Genomic DNA, 17,483 nt, shown 5'->3' on the forward strand with positions numbered 1-17,483 from the left:
TACTTGAGATAAGGCTCACTCTAATTACAACACTCCCCTTCAAAAGACGCACAATAACATATCGCAGCCGCGGCTCTAAGAATTAGAGTCTACTGCCTCAATGGAATTTTAATTGACAATTGGGTAATAGTCCAGACTGCGGGTATCCAGGAAACAGCATTATACAAGAGGAATTCTGCTCACTCATCTATACTGAAACCTGCCGTACACTTTACTAAAGTGCAGAAGAACTGAAGCACTGCAGCATTAGCCCAGTTGCCTCCAAGCCGGCACCTTGGTGAGGAAAAAGTTAGCAATAAAAATAGAAATAATCTACAAAAAACTGGGTACAATGAGCAATGACTGGTTTTAAACAATCATCTAAATTTTCTGTCACTGTGGGGTCATCAGGGAGAAAGTAGAAAAAATGCCAGCCAGTCCTAAACAGAAAGTGATTGACAACGTCTAAGCAAAGCTGGCCAGACCTGTCACAGTCTTGTTTACAGCCTTCTTTGATTTAAAACCCAAATTAATTTGTAAATGAGTGACCTAGTTTCATTTATTGCCCTTCTAAAATGCATATCATGGCATGCAAAGATAATTTCAGCCTACTCAGAAACTCAGTTACTTCCAGTCATTCATCAAAGCACTAATACTGCTCTTTAATCAGGGTTAGAGCAAAGTTGTAAGAGCAAAGCATTAGCTTCATGCACCATTAGCTAGGAGTGCCTCAGGCTGTACATCATATGCTTGATCAAATGGCACTCATGCTGTTCTGTATACCAGAAAATCAAGGCTTTAAATATTACCTTTCTTAGAGGGAATCTCAAGCACAGTTGACAAGGTCATGCATATTGATATAGTCTATTTGGATTTCTGCAAGGTGTTTGATTTTGGAACAGATGACATTTTGTTTGAAAGTATTTTTTGCAGAAATAACAGAGCATGCATTAAAATAACTAACTGCGTCATCAGTGAATCTCACTGTGTCTTGATAAAGACGTATCTGCAACTGAGGCCATTCCAGCCTGGTCCATGGGAACCAGCCTCTGAGCCAACACTATTATTTTGAAAGTCATTTAGAAACATTAAATATTCACTCATGGTATTCACTGCAGCTAACTTAAAAATAGTAGGATAGCAGACCCCAGAGACAGAGCAATCTGAATTGCAAGGTGAGACAGTCATCATCCAGCCTGCACCTAGGCCTTGGGAACACAGATTATAGCCACTTCTTAAGAGATTCAGAACTGTGATACTCTTGAAGATAACTGTCCCATTGCAATACTACTACTAAAGGTTACCATAATCCTTCAATAAATGCAAAGGAAAACAGCAGAGGTAGCAAAGGGAATCAATTCCTGTTCACAGCACCAGTAAAACTGCTATGTAGAAGTTCATTCTCTCCCTGTGCGTTGGGAAGGATGTGGGAATAAAGAAGGAGCACAAGGTCACAAAAATGTTTTGCAATTATCCAGCTCCTCAAAGAGATAGGACATACCATATAGAAGATTTATGATGGTCTGGGGAGAAAGAGAGTACAAATTTCCTCATGCTGGAAATAGCTTATGGTTTAAGAGTTGTGCTTAGGTATATGAGATTATTTATACACTGAAACTGCCTGGAAGGAGAACAGGGAAATTGTTACCAACTGCACAGATGAGTTCCCCAAACAGAGGAAGCCTATGGCATTTTGAAGGCCCCAGGACATTCAGCTTGGTCTTCAAGTGCTGGTACAAAGGGCTCTGGTGTCCTGCAGCCCTTGTGAACAGAGATCAACTGGCCCTGTTCTTGTTCCAGGTGCCCAAGGACATCTCCAGAGGCATCTCATCCTAGCAGGATTTAATGTGAAATCAGACTGATCCAGAGGAGGTAGTTCATGGGCTCTGAGGTGAGGACTGGATGCCAGAATGGCCACCCATAGCCTTTCCTCCACATGGCCAGGGCTCTCTGTGTCAGACCCCTCCCTGTGCCCAGGTCAGGCATCCTCAGCCTGGTCCAGGCATTCCCGGGGATACACCAGCATAGTGGTCAAAATCAGATCTCAAGATTTCAAGGTTTCTGCCAGCCTCCTGCATGGCTCAGGAAGGTGTTTTTCTGGTGCTCATTGACTGAACCACTCATTAAAATGGACTGGACATGATCTAGAACTAACAGTACCGCCAGGAGTGTCAGCTGTTCCCATCATGCACAGCTTGAATCACATGCGGAACAAGGGATACGATAAAGTAGCAATAGCAGATAAAACTTAACGTTTTTCTTACTTATCTGCTCAGGCTGCAATTGTGTTAGATTTGGGATCAGAAAGGAATTTTCTTCATCTTATACTGACAAGGATCAGAGATCTCATCTGTTCTCTCCACAAGGCATGCAATTTAATCTCCGAGTTTCAGTCTAAGGTCTTTGGGCAAACGTAAAAACAAATGAGTACAGTGTCCCTGATATAGAGTCATAAATTGAGTTAGTTTTTCTTCTTGACTCCAATTCCTATGGGACCAGTATGTCTCTGGAGTGTAAGCGAGCTGAGATAGGACAAAAGGAGGAGAGGTAAAATAATTGATTCAGACTGTAAAGAGAATGTATGTCAGACGTGTATACACCCACGATGCAAAGCAAATAAACAAACATATACTCCTGAATTTTCAACAGAGAGGGTGCTGGAATGGAAAGCATGGTTCCAATACATCTGGGGCACCCTTGACTAAATGCACACGTTTTCACATGGTCCATGTCCAATGCATCTTCACTCCCAGAGGGGGATTCACTCGAGCAGTGAGACTATTTGCAGATGTGGAGGCAAGGCTTCATAAGTGCAAGTGCCATGTTCAGATCTGAAATGAGAATTTTCCTTCATACTTTCAGAAATGCATAAACACAGAGGTTTATAAGAGAAATCATCCCACAGCATAACCACTCAGATTTTGAAAATAATTATTTCTATCTTTCATTTTTATATCAACCACCACCTGCTTCATTCAAAACCACTGACATCAGAAAAATCACCACAGCGCAAAGATTAAGCATGCTGAATTCTTCCTCTCCCTTCACAGATATTTTGTTTCTCATGTTCTGTCATTTTTATTTGGTCCCACACCAGTTGTGGCACAAAAGGGAAAATCTGTTTATCATATTGCTAAAGATTGCTCATTGTCTTGCCAAAGAAACCCAGTCATGGGTTAGGATCTCACTGCACCATGCACTGCATATGCATGCAGTGAAATGTTGATACCTAAACCAGGGATTGGTTGGAAGCTATTTGCAGTCTTGATTGCAAAAGGTCTAGCTTCACCCAGGAAGAAACAGGGAACAAGGACAAGGAATAGTGTGGGAGGGATATCTGTGCATTTGCCTCAATGTTATAGCATCAAGGACATTTGAGTAATTGAAAAGATCTATGAATACACATCGTGATCTGGGCATTATGCTGCCTTATTGCACAGATGGCATGGGGCAAACCCTACAGCACACCCACAGCATGTGGGTATTATTGTTATTATTATTATTTTAAACAGTCAAATCCTGTTTGCATAGTTTCCTACTTTTATTTCAGGATTAGAACTTCTGCTTTTTAGAAAAATAGGATTTTCTCCCTCCCCTTTGAATTCTTTGGATGTGAAACACCTGGAATTCTCCCCACAGCTCCTGCCCATGCTGGAATTCTATGCAGGATGCAAAGAGCTTCTAAGTGCCCCATTAATTTTCCAGGGTCTTTATTTCCCAAAATCATGATCTTGCACTCAAAAGAGTACCCTGGCAGACAGCCCCACCGCTGTAGCTTGTTTTGGTAGAACAAAGCAGAGAGCAACAAGTATTCAGAAAGGAAGAAGGAGGAATTTCACAATTTGATCTTCAGATCTTTCAAAGAGTTCATCAAAAAATTATTTTTATCTCAACATACAATGTGAATGGTGTACTTTTTAACATGGGAAAACTACATTTTCCTAATACTTTTCTCTTGGTAGTTTCTGATGTCCTTAAGACCCTGACAAACCAGCAGAAGAGAAACCCTGCAGTCCCATTTTATGTTCATGGCGTTTAGGACCTACTGCAATGATTAAAGAACCCAGCTTGGGGATATTCAGGAATTACAGCCTCAACCCTGATCTGCTCATTGCTGCATATAAAATATACAAAGCAATGTTTGTTGCCCTCAGCACTTGATTCAAACCTGCTCATGTAAGAGTAGATGGGTTTTGAATATAGGGAAAGAAGAAGGGACTACTGTTATAGCAGCGAGAAGTTCTAGGAGCCATGAAATTCCTCTTCAAAACCAAGCAGCTGAAGCAATATGAGGTTGTCAAAAACAGGCACATGCCAGCATTCCTCAAAAAGAGGAATTCTGGCATTGAATAACTTGAGGAACTGTCATGACTCTTCTTTTGAGGAGTTTCAGTTGTTCATGAAAAGAGCTGGAAATACCTGAGAATGAAGGCAGTAAAGACACACCAGACACAAACAGATGTATCATGTCACCCTGTAAAAACATGAAGAGAGATCTTTAAGATTAAGGGCTCGCTGCGATTGATTTGTGAAAGTCAGTGTATTTCTACAGTCAGATTTTTTTTTTAGAAGATGATGATTGTGGAATAGCTCGAGGCTGTTCTATAACACCCAAGAAATGCCAAGAAAAATTACACAACCTGGTACTAATTCAGTTACAGGGACTCACAGAAACTTAAATAAACTCCTGTTTCCATGGATGAGAAAAAGAAGCAAGACAGAAAGGAAAAGAATAGTGTCCTGGTAAGATGGAGTCTAACTTCCAGATAACTCAGGTAGAGCGTTTACTTAAGCTGACTTCACTGTGTAAGGGGGACAGCTTCTATCCAAAGACCCACACATCATGTTTTGAGAAAAGTGAGGCAGGACAAGCAGATAATTTGCTGTTTTGTCTAAATCATTACTGATCTCAGGCTGTTTAAATAAAAACCTACTTTAGAAATCCTTTTTGTTACAAAAACCGTAAACCAAAAACAAACATGCATGAAAGTGGGCACATAGGAATGATCAGGGAGAACATTGGAAAGGTTGAACAAAAAGATCTTAGTGGTGTCTCCTGGGACCAAACAAGGTAACAAAACATAGGGTAGGTTCACAGCACTGGCCTCAAATACAACAGCTCAGGTGAGATTCCATCACTGGTTGAACAGACAAGGAGCTTTTTTGGATAAAGTACTATTTCCCCTGTTTGACCCATCACATGCTCAGTTTGTGAGTTCTGCACAAGGAAAGGTGTCCAGTTTCTGCAGTGTTCTAAAATCCTAGAGGAGCATAATGTGCGACTCTGTTAGCAGTTAAGTACCCACCTGGGTCAAAAAAAGAGCAGCAGCTTTTATGGCACTGGGATTCTGGGAGCACTTCTCAAGAATTGTATGTCTACTCCATACAGCCTGTCACACCAGCTGTCTCCCCCTTGCCATCTGTGTGCTCTTCAGCTTGAAATTCCCTTTGCCTGCTAGCACAAACAAATGCATTAAGTAATTGAACAGGTCCCCCTGTAAAACTTTATTCAAGAATTTTCTCTTCAATTTTGGACAAAATCAGACTGAAGTGAAGGATAAAGTTGTTAGCCCACATGCAAAATGCTTTATACTTGACATAGAGCCCATTCAGATGTGTTTGTGATGATAAAGTTGCATCTTCATCCCCAAAGGTTTTCAGTGGCATTCATTTATTTTCCCAAACAGATTATCTGTGACAGCTGTATTTATATAAATAACAATGCTGTATCTAGGCACCATAAAAAAAATAAATCTGGTAGAGCTGATTCATTTATTTTAGGTAAACGGTTTTAAGGAGAATGAGTTTCTCTGACAAATATTTGGAAATTTCTGTTCTCCTGATGTTAACACATTGCAGGAAAAAAAAATGCACTGGGGAAGTTTTATGGTAGAAATCAACTTAATTCACCAGGAGATAATTATAGCTTCGGGAAAAAAAGAAACCACTGACTGGGCCAGTGAAGGTAGTGTAAGGAAAGGGACTTTCAGCCTTGCTTAGAGAGGAGGGATTAACTGTGAATTATGGCCTGGTTTCCGAGATGCTGCCTGACCCTTACAAGGTACACTGCCTGTTTCTTCTGAAAGCAGACTTGCACAGAGAGCAGTAGGAGGAAAGAAGTAAAGAGCAACTGCAGGCAAGGTCAAACTGAGGGAATGCTCAAAATCCTTGTCCCGGGTGATATGACCAAGCCCATGTAGGGAGGGAGTGAGGACAGGATTAAAACTAGAGCTCACGGCCACCACACAGCAGCCACTGTGCCTTCATAGAGCCACACACAATTCTGCTTTTATTGACTGATCCATTAAGCTTCATATTAGAGTCTATCATAAAGACAGCTGAGTTCTGGGAGGAACACCAAAGGTTGGGGTACTTACAAGTCCCTGCTTCCTGATACGGGGAAAAGGTGAGTACAGTCCCTAATTCACTTTGCAGTGAGGTGCCTTGGTAGAAAAATCAATCACTGTGAAATTCCAAGTGGGGAAAAGGATTTTTTCATGCTAAGGGGTATTTTGACATCTGGGTGACATGTTCTGGAAATTTACCAAGCAACAGATTCCTGCCCTAGGTGAGAAGGCAAATTTCAGCAAGTAATCTATAATATGTGCCGTGAGAGAAAGAAACATTTTGTAAGCAGTTAATTGCACAGGATGAAGTTACAGTGTTGTGCCTAAAGGCGAGGGTACACTGCATTTTCTTCCAGCTCACTAACAAGCACGTAGAGGCTTTCAATGTGCAGCAATACTCCAGGGAGGAAACAGGGAGGGAAATAATTAAGGAAAATATCTTCAACAGTGAAAGAATCTAGTTTGGCAAAGCACAACCTGCAGTATATTTCATGGATTTCTACACAATATTAAAATGGATTGAATTCTGTGAAAATTCATCTAGGGCCTATTTCTCTGTTTGACAGAGGAACATGGAGAGAAATTTCCCTACACAGACTCTACTCATGTGTTTTGTTCACCAGATGTGTAATTTAATCTACAAATTTATTACCAGATTTATGAGAAGCATTCACTGCTGTCTGAGATGAAGGAATAAAACTTGCAGTCCATTACCTGTTTTACATTAGAACTATTTAATGGTAGAAATTCTTATCTAATTTAAAATTATATTTCATTTCCACTGTTTACTTTAGATCCCAGAAGTCTTTTGAAAATCACAACTACAAAGGATAATTTAAAGTGGAGCATGCTTTCATGATGTGGGGCTTTGGTCAATAAACACTACAGCGGAGTTCTAAGGGAGGACAGCGGGCTGCTCTGCAGGGCCACCTCCCTCCCAGCAGCAGCTCCATTGTTTGGGATGGCTCCTGCCTGCTCCAGGACACCTGATGGCACTGAACTACATGGAGATGTTCGATGTGGAATCTGTCTATGTTTTTTGAGCAGAGCTCATCACCATGGAATAGAAGCAGCAACAGCCTCCTTTAGCAGCCTATTTATTATAGAATTGCAGAATAATTAAGGGTGGAAAAGACCCCTATGATCATTTAGTCCAGCTGCCAACCCCTCCCCACCATGCTCACTAACCATGTCACTCAGTGCCACATCTACACATTCCCTGAACACCTCCAGGGATGGTGACTCCACCACCTCTCCGGCCAGCCTGTTCCAATGTCTTACCACTCTTTCCAAGAAGAAATTTTTCCTAATATCCAACCTGAACCTTCCCTGTTGCAACTTAAAGCCATCACCTCTCGTCTTAACACCAGTTATCAAGGAAACGTGGTTGCTTTGACTTCAACCTGCCCTCAATTTTAGGTCCAAATCCCACTCCCATGGAACTGAATAAAAAAACTCTTTCAATCAGAAGACCTTTTAGACAGAAACTGGCCCTCCTCTACATTTTAAAGTTCTCAGGCAATAGCAGCACTGAATACTATTGATTTAACAAAGATTACCTTTGACAACAGTGAAACATGGAATTAATGTGGAAGATGGTCCAGGCTGAAGGTGATTACACAAAAAATAAAGAATCATTTGGAAAGCATTATGTGAGAACATAGAATCATTTTACTGGATCTAAATAGAGGTCTGTCTTAACTGCTGCAGGCTCTCAAAATGTGCTCTACCATGCTGAGTACAATCTTATTGCATGAGTAAGTCTGTTAAGTGCCACAGACTCCTCTACTGGGTGCTTGTGTTTAAAAGGAGTGAAGTTTAAGAATTTCATCTAGTTCAGGGGACTGTAGAAGCAAAGCCCATCCTGAGAACCCCTAACCGCATGGAATGGTGCCCAGCTATTGAGCCAAGAAGCTGCACAAGGAGCTTGGGGCAGAACCAGGATGAGGCTGTGCTCCCTCCAGTGCCCTTGCCAGCTGGCAGCTGGTGCCAGGGGCTGGCCCAGGCTCAGAATGGGGCAGGCTGCCTGGCAGCAGCCACAAAAATAATGATGTACAGCAGCACACCTGTGATCGCTTAAAGGGAGCAATATTTAGTAGCAGCTAATTTATAAGAATCCAAGCTAGGACATACTTCTTGAGTTTCAATGAAACTTGACCAGTCAGCTTCACTCTGTTACATGCTTATACAACAATACTCTGCCCCAGTTTATGAAATTAAAAAGAAATTAGAACCACAAACCAGTTCAAAGCACTCTCTTTTTCTGAAACACGATTTTACTACAAGTTACAGTACTTTCACACTGTTTTTCACATTTTATCTCCTGCTTCATCACCCCATGCACTTCTTGGATCATATAACCATGGAATGGCTTAGACTGGGAGGGATCTTAGAGCCCATCAAGCTCCTGCCCCCTGCCATGGACAGAGTTGCCACTCACCAGCTCAGGATGCCCATGGTCCCATCCAGCCTGGCCTTGGGCACCTCCAGAGATGGGGCATCCACAGCTTCTCTGAGCAGCCTGTACCTCACCACTGTCTGAGTAAAGAATTTCTTCCGAACATATGACATAAGTTTCCCCTCTTTTAGCTTAAAGCCAAAAAACCCTCATCCCATCACTATCAGTGAGTGTAAAGTCAGTCCCCCTCTTGCTTATCAGCTCCCTTCAGGTACTGGAAGGTGCAACCAAAACATGTTGCATGTTTCTTTAGGCACCTCTATTCCCAGAATGAAGGAACATGAGCTTTTGGAAGCCATGAGCCTGGCTCTTCTCTCCTTTATACAGTAGTGAACCTCCTCAATTGTTTTGTTGGCAAAATAAGTCTCTGTAAGAGAAACATTATGCTGAGCTTTGCAAGTGCTTGTTTAGCCCATGAAAAATTCATCTGAACAAACAAGCGTAACCATGTGAAAAATCATCGTGTCAAAAATCACATAGCAGCAGCAGCCCCTTTTCTTTGTCCTTCAGGACATTTTTCAAACACACATTTCTTTTCCGAGATTTGCAGAGCAAGAGAGAGAAAGAATGCAGTTCAGCAGCCCTCATGATTGTGTAAGAAATCACTTATTCATAGTCCAAGCAAGTGGTACACTTTGTTGCCCAGTGAATGCTAACCATGGCTAATTTCAGGTTTTTATAGCTCTTCAACACAAGCATGAAAAAATATCATAATGGCACTCTTGTTAACTGGCCACAGCAGCATGATTTCCCTTCAGACCCACTCACTGGTGCATGGCAGGGTGAGACCAGATTGTCATTTGCCCCAGTGCTGGCCTGTTTACAACCACTGCATCAAAGGCACAGATATCAGAATTTGGGACACAACCCAGTTTACAAAACTGTCTTTGTTGTCTCTTGCTGCCCTCTGCTGTCTCAAGCCCGGGCAGTGCAGAAAGGACTGTGAAACCCTGGGGAAAAAAAATAAAACCTATGTTTGAAATTGAGCCACGCATATGGGGAAAGCCAGCCGTAGGCCCTGAAAAACTGACTGCTCTGGAACAACCCCGAAGTTTCTCCCATGAGGGAATTTGCTCACACTTTTGGTGTGGGACGTCAGGCATCAAGTGTGATGTGTGAATGGCACAATGCATGGGCTTGATGCTGTGCAGGGATGCAGGAAGGAAGACCACACAGGAGCTAAGGGGCCTGCAGGCTCTTGGCAGCTTGCATCAAATCCTACATTGCAGTTGTAACAAATTCAAATGTTTTTAACACAAAAAATATGGATATAACCAAGAAATACAAGGGAATCCAACAAGTCCAAGTCGCATTACTTTCACCCCTTGTGACTGTAATCAGCGGCAACTTGACAACTGCATTCTTTCAGCATGCTGAAGTTCTTGGGTTAGCCCCACTTCCTTCATTCTACAAATGCACTCTTTCTACAGTAAGAAGACCAGAGCCTTACAGGCATTTTTCTAACGCTTTCCAAATGCATCAGTGGGCTCAGACACTACCTATTGAACACCTCAGGACTCTCCCACTCCCACTGTTCTGCCCAGTGCATGATGCCACCTAGAGGCATTCTGGTGGCACTTCGTGGCACTCAGAGAATGCTTGAGATTCAAAGGAGGCCATCTTAGGGCAACTGCAACCAGAATTCACTGTTGGAATCCCTCCCTCATCTTTGTTTCAGACACCACTTGATCTTCATTCTCCATTGAGGAGGAAGCAGATGGCTTGCATTAAGAGATGTCCCACCTCTAGAGACACTCAGGTTGGATGGGGCCCTGAGCAGCCTTACCTGGTGAGTGCCCATGGCAGGCGTTTGGAACTAGATGGGCTTTAAGGTCACTTCCAACCTTAGCCATTCTGTGATTCTTTGATCCTATAAGAACTGGGGTACTCCATATCAAAATTGTTTTTATTTAAAGGCTCATTTCAATGTACGTTCTCTTAGATGCATTACAAGAGAAGCTGAGCCAACATATTTCAGGGAATATACAAGCAACACTGGAAGTCTTTGTGTAAATGCAGATCTAACGTAAGATAATTCTCTCCCGTGCACTGACTGTATCAAGGCTTTTTCTTAAAGAAAAAAAACAAAAAAAAAACAAAACAAAACAAAACAAAACCACATAGCTTGTTAGATCTGGAGTGTAACTCAAGCTACAGCATGCCCAGGAAGCATTAAGACCCTCTGAAACACTTCCCACTATAGTTCCTCTATCATATGCCCTCCCTCCCGTTAGCACTCCTACTACTGAAATGGCACTGGGAAACGATTCCTAGAGTAGCACCTAGATCAAATATCTAGAACACTCTCAAACACAAATGATGAATCACCAATTATTATGCAGTAATCTATGATTGAGATATTTTTCTGCGAATGTGTCTTTTTTTTTTTCCCCCCCAAAAAGAAAGCATAAACACTGTAAAATGCATGGAGTAGTTCAGGGTAAGGAACTGTTTTTTATTTACATCAGTGAAAATATACAAGACCTCTTTGCAGTTTGATCACAGGCATCTCTCATAAACATGGGAATTTTACAAGGAAGAAAGAATATCTGTAAGAAAGCCATTCTTGCCCTGGAGCATTAGCTGGATGCCAGTGAAAAGGATTTTCAGTACTGGGCCTTAGTTTTAAAAGTGCTGTGGGAAACCTGGTCTAGTCCTTGAGGTGCTGGAACCCTACTGTCCAAATTTCAGTCAAGTTTCCTCTTGCAGATGTCAAGGCATCCATGACAATGGGTGAGGGAGAGACATGTAAATGAGGAGAACTGATCACTTGGCCTGGGAGCTCAGAGATGAAAGTTTTAAAACTGTGAAAGAGATCAGAAATGTGATGAAGTGTCCAAGGAAAGAAGACTGGGAAAGGAAGCAAAGGGAAGATCTTGGGGTGGGTCAGAGGTGAGATTGAAGAAGACTGCTACAAGGAATAAGGAGATGTGTGCTCTGAGGACGCTCTTGCCTCCAGACCCTGAAATCTGCCTCACTTTCTCTGAAGCAAGCAAGCACCCACCCAGGAAGATAAGCCTCCCATAGATTTTCAGCTGTAACGTAGAAGCTGAATCATCCCTAAGGATTTTCTGAAGAAAAAAATTTATAGATGTACCCAAACAGAACACCACAGAATATGAAGGAACAAGATAATCTGATTTCACCCTGGACTTCAATTAGTGAAGAAGCACGCAGCGAGGGAGGCATAGTCCATACATTCAGCCAGCTGAAAAGAAGTGAATATTGAAACACAGCTCATTGACTCCTCTGCCAGCACTGAATGAGGACAAGGTTGCCAGGGGAGAGAAAGAATTATGTCTTGTGTCATAACATATGCAATACCTAAGAGGACTGAATTGCTATTACTTATTTAATCTGGCATTTCCTAGCTTTTGAAGGTAGATTTTCACAGCCGGGATTACAATCCTTTCCTGTATCTCATTCAATAAGCAATACGTATACAGGAGAGAATTTGGACTGGAGCTCCAGGGACTTGAGGTCTGAAAGGAAAGGATGTGGATGAGGTTTCTTCCAAGGCTTTGGTGCTGCAGAGCCAAGTGAGTGAGTGATACAGAAACACAAATGTATCTGTAAAGGCAGATAGGCTCACCCTTGGAGCTGAGATTTGTTGTTTTGTCTGTGCAGCAGTGAGCACAAAGTGGCCCTGGCCTTCAAGCAGTGTTACAATACAAATAAATAATAAACATCTGAAGAATGAATACTACCTTGACTTGTTACTTACTGTTGAAGTTTATTTTACGCGTGGACTCATTCTTTGCTCTGGATTTCCTGTCTGCAGTGGAGCTCACTGTTGTGCTTGCCTATCCCAGACAAGAGGGACCCCATGTAAAAATATGCACCAGGAGAGCATTTGCAAGAGAACATTGCTAATAGAGCAAGAGTCCTGGGCAGAGCCATTGACATTTGCACACAAATCATTCAGCTCACTGGCTGGCTGACCGTTCCCTGAATGAGTGCAAGTTGCTCTGCATTATTCTTGGCCAGATCTTGGCATATGCACATTAACAAAACAAGAATGAGGTTTGTCAAGATATCTACACATGGCACAGCTAAAAATATAGACGATTTAGTGGGTCATTTATTTCAGTACATAATTTTTTAACTGCAGATGGAAGAGCACTGTAGCTTACATTTCTAATACCATGGATGTTTCTCTGGGCTACTTTATGATCACCATATCCATTTCATTGCTCCAGGAAGTTTGAGCTAGAAATTACTTTGGTTTTATTATCACTATTTATATATACAAACCTGCAAAGTATGTTTCATGCTAAAACCAGGGAGACTATTCCTGTGAATTCAGGGCTCAAGATTTTCATATCACATTGAAAAATTAAAAGATAAGAAAATATTTTGGTGTAGAGAGGAAGGAGGAGGAGTTAGTTCCCTTTTTTCTGTTATGGAACAGATCAGAATCTCACTGTTTAAGAAATAAAGTAAATCATCAAGGTAGAACACCAAGCTAACTTGCCACATGCTAGAGCTTGTTTGAAAGAATTACTAATATACAGCTATTATAGGCTTAAACAGTCCAATTGTTCACTTGTTTTTACTGAAGTGACAGAAAATGGAGAGGCTGATGCATAAGCACATAAATTATATCACACAGATTGTACTGATGAGAAGAACCTCATCAGAGTAGGAAAATGGGAGAATTTATTCTTTAAGGAATATAGCAACAGTAACACCATGGAACACACAGCAGTAATGACAGAGTTGCAAAGTCCTAGGCTGCAGCAAGCAAGGATAAGCCCAAACACAGCATAAGACATAGAAACAAAAGAAATAATCTGCTTACCCTTAGAAGGCCTCAGATACACAGAGATCTCTAGTGAGATGCCCTTACTTTCACTGCCTACCCTTAAATGAGGTCTGGGAAGGGGTGGCTCCTGGCTGCACCCCTTCTGGTTGCTCAGGTGCATTGCATGCACCTGGGCTCCCCTGGGTTGGCCCTGCCTTCCCATCTGGTGCTCAGTCACTGCTTCAAGCTGTGACTTAGTATTTTTGCTACAGCAAGAAAAGTATTTTTCCTATTCTATTCCCACAGTTGAGGGGAATCAGTTTGTTCTAAGCTGGGGAACAGAAGATGCACTTTACTTTTCTTGTCCTGGCACTGTTTTATGCATGGGGCTTGTTCAATTTTTGCCACACCTGGGCAAAGAGTCAGTGAAGCTCCCATCTTCTGTTACAAAAGGTGATGGTCACTGGGAGCATCATCCTTCCTATATGCAATGCCTGAGCATGACATGGGGATAGTGAAACTGGGCTGAGGCTTTTGGCTAGTGAGATAATTTGGGTGGTGAATGCAAGCCAAAGTTGTAACACACTTTTTCTCATGGTGCTGTGCCTTGCTTCAGGTGTGTCTTCTCAGGGCAGCTCTAAGAGCCAGCACGTGCCTGGGAGTCACAATGTAGCTCTGCCTGCAATCATGTCAAGCCTGCAGCTGTAGGGGCTTCAGGCTGGGGTCTAACTCAGAGGATGGGGAGGTACACGGTTACCTGAGTACTTCCCTTCCAATGTGACCGTGCACGGAAAAGAATTTTAAAGGAGTGAAAATACTTCCTTAAGTTAGTGTTTCATTCAGTGTAGGCTGCAAGAGTTCTCTTCATAGGCAGATTTCTATTATCACTCTCTGTTTTCACATATTATTTACAACCTACTCAAATTCTCCTTTGCAAATGGCCCTTTCCACATTCGGTCCCAGTCCAGGGATGAACTGTGTACAGTAGGTGGAAGTTGCTGGAAAATTCCCCTCAGGTATATTTAAGGAACAGGAGTATGAAACAGAGCCCCCTATTCCTCTAAATCCATATACACACATTTTCAGTTTAGGCAATTTCACTTTAATTCCACTCCCTTTCCTTCAGTTGCTCAGTATGTTTGGTACATAAAATAAAAAATAACAATACTCAAACAACAGTTTCTAATCAGGTCCCCTAAAGATTTCTCATAGCACAGTCAGGCTAAGAAAATACAAAGTGCTATGAAACAGACCTGATATCAGTTGCCTTTAACCAAAACTCTGGATTTACACAACAGCAAAAAATGAGAATGAACAAAACATAGCCCCTCAGGTTCCCACCACAAAGCCTATGAGAATCTTCTGTTAAAGAAACAGCATTTTCTATTTGTACTCCTCCCATTCCATTTGATTTTTTTTTATTTTTTTTTTTTTGTGACGTATAAAAAGGAAATGGCCCAGAAATGTTTTTCCTTAACTAGAATATAACTAAGAAAGAAATGAAAGGTGTACTTCTTTCCCCTGGTTTTGTCTGTTTGTTAGTTTACCAGTAACATTCACGTTTAATCTTCAATAGATTTAGGGTGATAGGAAGAGGCTATTTTGATGGAAACTTAAAATAAGTCCCTGGCACTCCTGTGAAAGCAGATCACTGGTCCAAAATCAGCCCCTTGATCTTGCATACACCAGCTTAAAGCTGGAATTCCTTTAGATTCATACCAGTATTTTTAAGATCCATGTCTGGACTTAAAGATTTAAGCCATTATATTTTTGGAGCTTGATGTTGATGCTGGCCACAGTTTCGTTTAATTTAAAGTAAAAAGATACTGTTTGAACAGCTGGAGAAAAAACTCCAGAACAAGCACACATGATGTTATAATTGCTCTCCATTATACAGTGGAAATAGCTGTAATGCTGCTCTAGAGGTGAAAATCCACTTTTCCTGGAGTTTTAGCTCCAAGGCCCAGGCTTCCTCTTTCTCTGTTTCAAAATCAAGCAGGGCCAACAGAAATGCCGATGTCTATCAGAGTCACCAGGACAGGCAGTTAGGGGACAAGCTGATCCCAAAGCCACCAGGTAGGCACCACAGGATGGAGAGAACTAGGTGAAACTGCTGCACAAACTTTGGCCTTTGGGTGCTCATGAGCAATGCAGACCCCAAAGATATTGGCTTCCTAATTCCACCACATGAATCTAATAGAACGAAGCAGTTTTATCAGTTGAAAAATTAATTACTGCCTAATAAGAGAGAAGCAGGGTCAATAACCATTTGTCTTCATTTCCTTTCTGTGGCTTTCATGCTCATCAGTTTGATTCTAAATCTTTCTCCCCTTTCAGATTTGTTTACAGCAGCAGAGCCAGTAAAACACTGCAGCAATCGTACAAAAACACGGCTGCCAAAAGCACTCTCACACTAATAACACACACGTTTTCAGTCATGTATTTGTTTTGCCAGGTCCTTAACTCTTGATCTTTGTCCAAAAAGACAGTGGAAAAGCTGAGGATATGTCAGGTCTCATCATATGGTGAAAGACCTGGATTCTGTAAAACATTTTATCAAAGCAGAAACTTCATGGAGGTGGGGCTTTCTTTTCATGTATCCATTTGTTTCCGATGTCATTGTTTAAAGTAAAAGAGAAAAAAGTTACTTTACACTGGATATGTCAGAACACACTCTGTTTCTGTGCCTGGATACTACTCCTGTTTTCCGCAGATTTCTGAAAGATGACTCTATGGAGTTTTCTAAATAGCCATGGACAGCTGGAAAGAACAATAACCCTAAGCCTTCTTCTTGATCTTCAGCCACAAACACCATTGCTATCTATCAAATCCACACATGCTAATAAGATTTCCATTTACCTCTAACTTGGAACAAAGTAACTATGTATTTTCTGTACATAGTTTGGACAGAGTCAAACTACTGGTGGAAAACATGTACAGAAAGGGCTGATATTGCTTGAATTCTGCCATTAGGGTTGTACAGAGGGACAGGGAAGAGCTTGTTCTTTCTTTCTTGTAGAATCATTGAGGATGGAAAAGACCACTAAGATTATCTAGTCCAACAATCCACCCGTCACCACCATGCCCACTAAGCCATGTTGTGATCCCTGGTGTGGCATCTCACACTGCGGCTCAATTTATGATCAAACTAGTAAATGCTGCCAGCATTGCTCAAGTTAGTTGTGGGGCTGCCGGGAGTGTGGGGGATGAAGGAGCAAAGCCAGAGCAGAAGCAAGGTTTGATGCTGGTGAGGAAGCAATGCAATGAGGTCAAGAAGTAGCATCTCCAGCTGGCAGGGAAGGAGGATGTAGCAATATTGCCAAAGCAGAAGGAAGCAAGAGGAAAACAAAAGAAGGTAGCAGCAGGAAATTCAGCCTGCAAATGTTACTGGGAACCACCTCGTTAGTTCAATTTTCTGCATGGTCAAGGCCAGTGTCTCTACTTGTCATTCCTCTCCCCAGCTCTACTCAGTACTGCTCTTTTGCAAGGTTTGGAAAGACATTCATTCTTGACTTACAGTTACTCAATAATAATGATTTTCACTATGAGAAACATGCACTGTACCTCACACTGGATTCCAGAGATGAAGTCTACTTGTGCTGTTATAAATCTTGAGTCACCTATTCTCAGAAAAAATAATTTCCTTACATAAGTATTTTGAGACAAAGATAGAAATCTGTTAACATTTTCTTCAGTCTCTCATTATGAGGAAAATTTTCCAGACTGAATCACTCCTGCAGTTTTCTTCCAAAAAAACCTTCCAACTTGCTAATGTTCTTTTCAAAAAGCACGGATTCTGGAAAAAATCAAATTTGCTAAACAAAAAAAAATAAAAATAAATAAACCAATTATGCATTAAAAATTCCTGATTTTGGCCTAAAAGCCAACCACCCAGCACACTCTTAAGTGCTCAGCTTGTAGAACTGTGCTGGGCTAAAAACTTACCTCTGACTGA

At 41.6% G+C, this 17,483-nt stretch overlaps 1 long non-coding RNA gene across 3 annotated transcripts; it reads right to left on the bottom strand.

Moving 5' to 3' along the window:
* LOC110399077 lies at nucleotides 1,867-13,664 on the bottom strand. Of its 3 annotated transcripts, XR_002438875.1 has the most exons (5): nucleotides 13,586-13,664; nucleotides 12,509-12,587; nucleotides 5,286-5,434; nucleotides 4,399-4,453; nucleotides 1,867-2,810 (listed from the first exon to the last, which is right to left on the bottom strand). It is a non-coding gene; the product is annotated as an uncharacterized LOC110399077 (long non-coding RNA). The 3 variants fall into 3 exon arrangements; XR_002438874.1 differs by lacking the exon at nucleotides 4,399-4,453 and having other exon boundaries at nucleotides 5,286-5,431; XR_002438873.1 differs by lacking the exon at nucleotides 4,399-4,453.

The sequence above is a fragment of the Numida meleagris genome, chromosome 4 (assembly GCF_002078875.1).
Source record: "Numida meleagris isolate 19003 breed g44 Domestic line chromosome 4, NumMel1.0, whole genome shotgun sequence".
NCBI classification, from domain to species: domain Eukaryota; kingdom Metazoa; phylum Chordata; class Aves; order Galliformes; family Numididae; genus Numida; species Numida meleagris.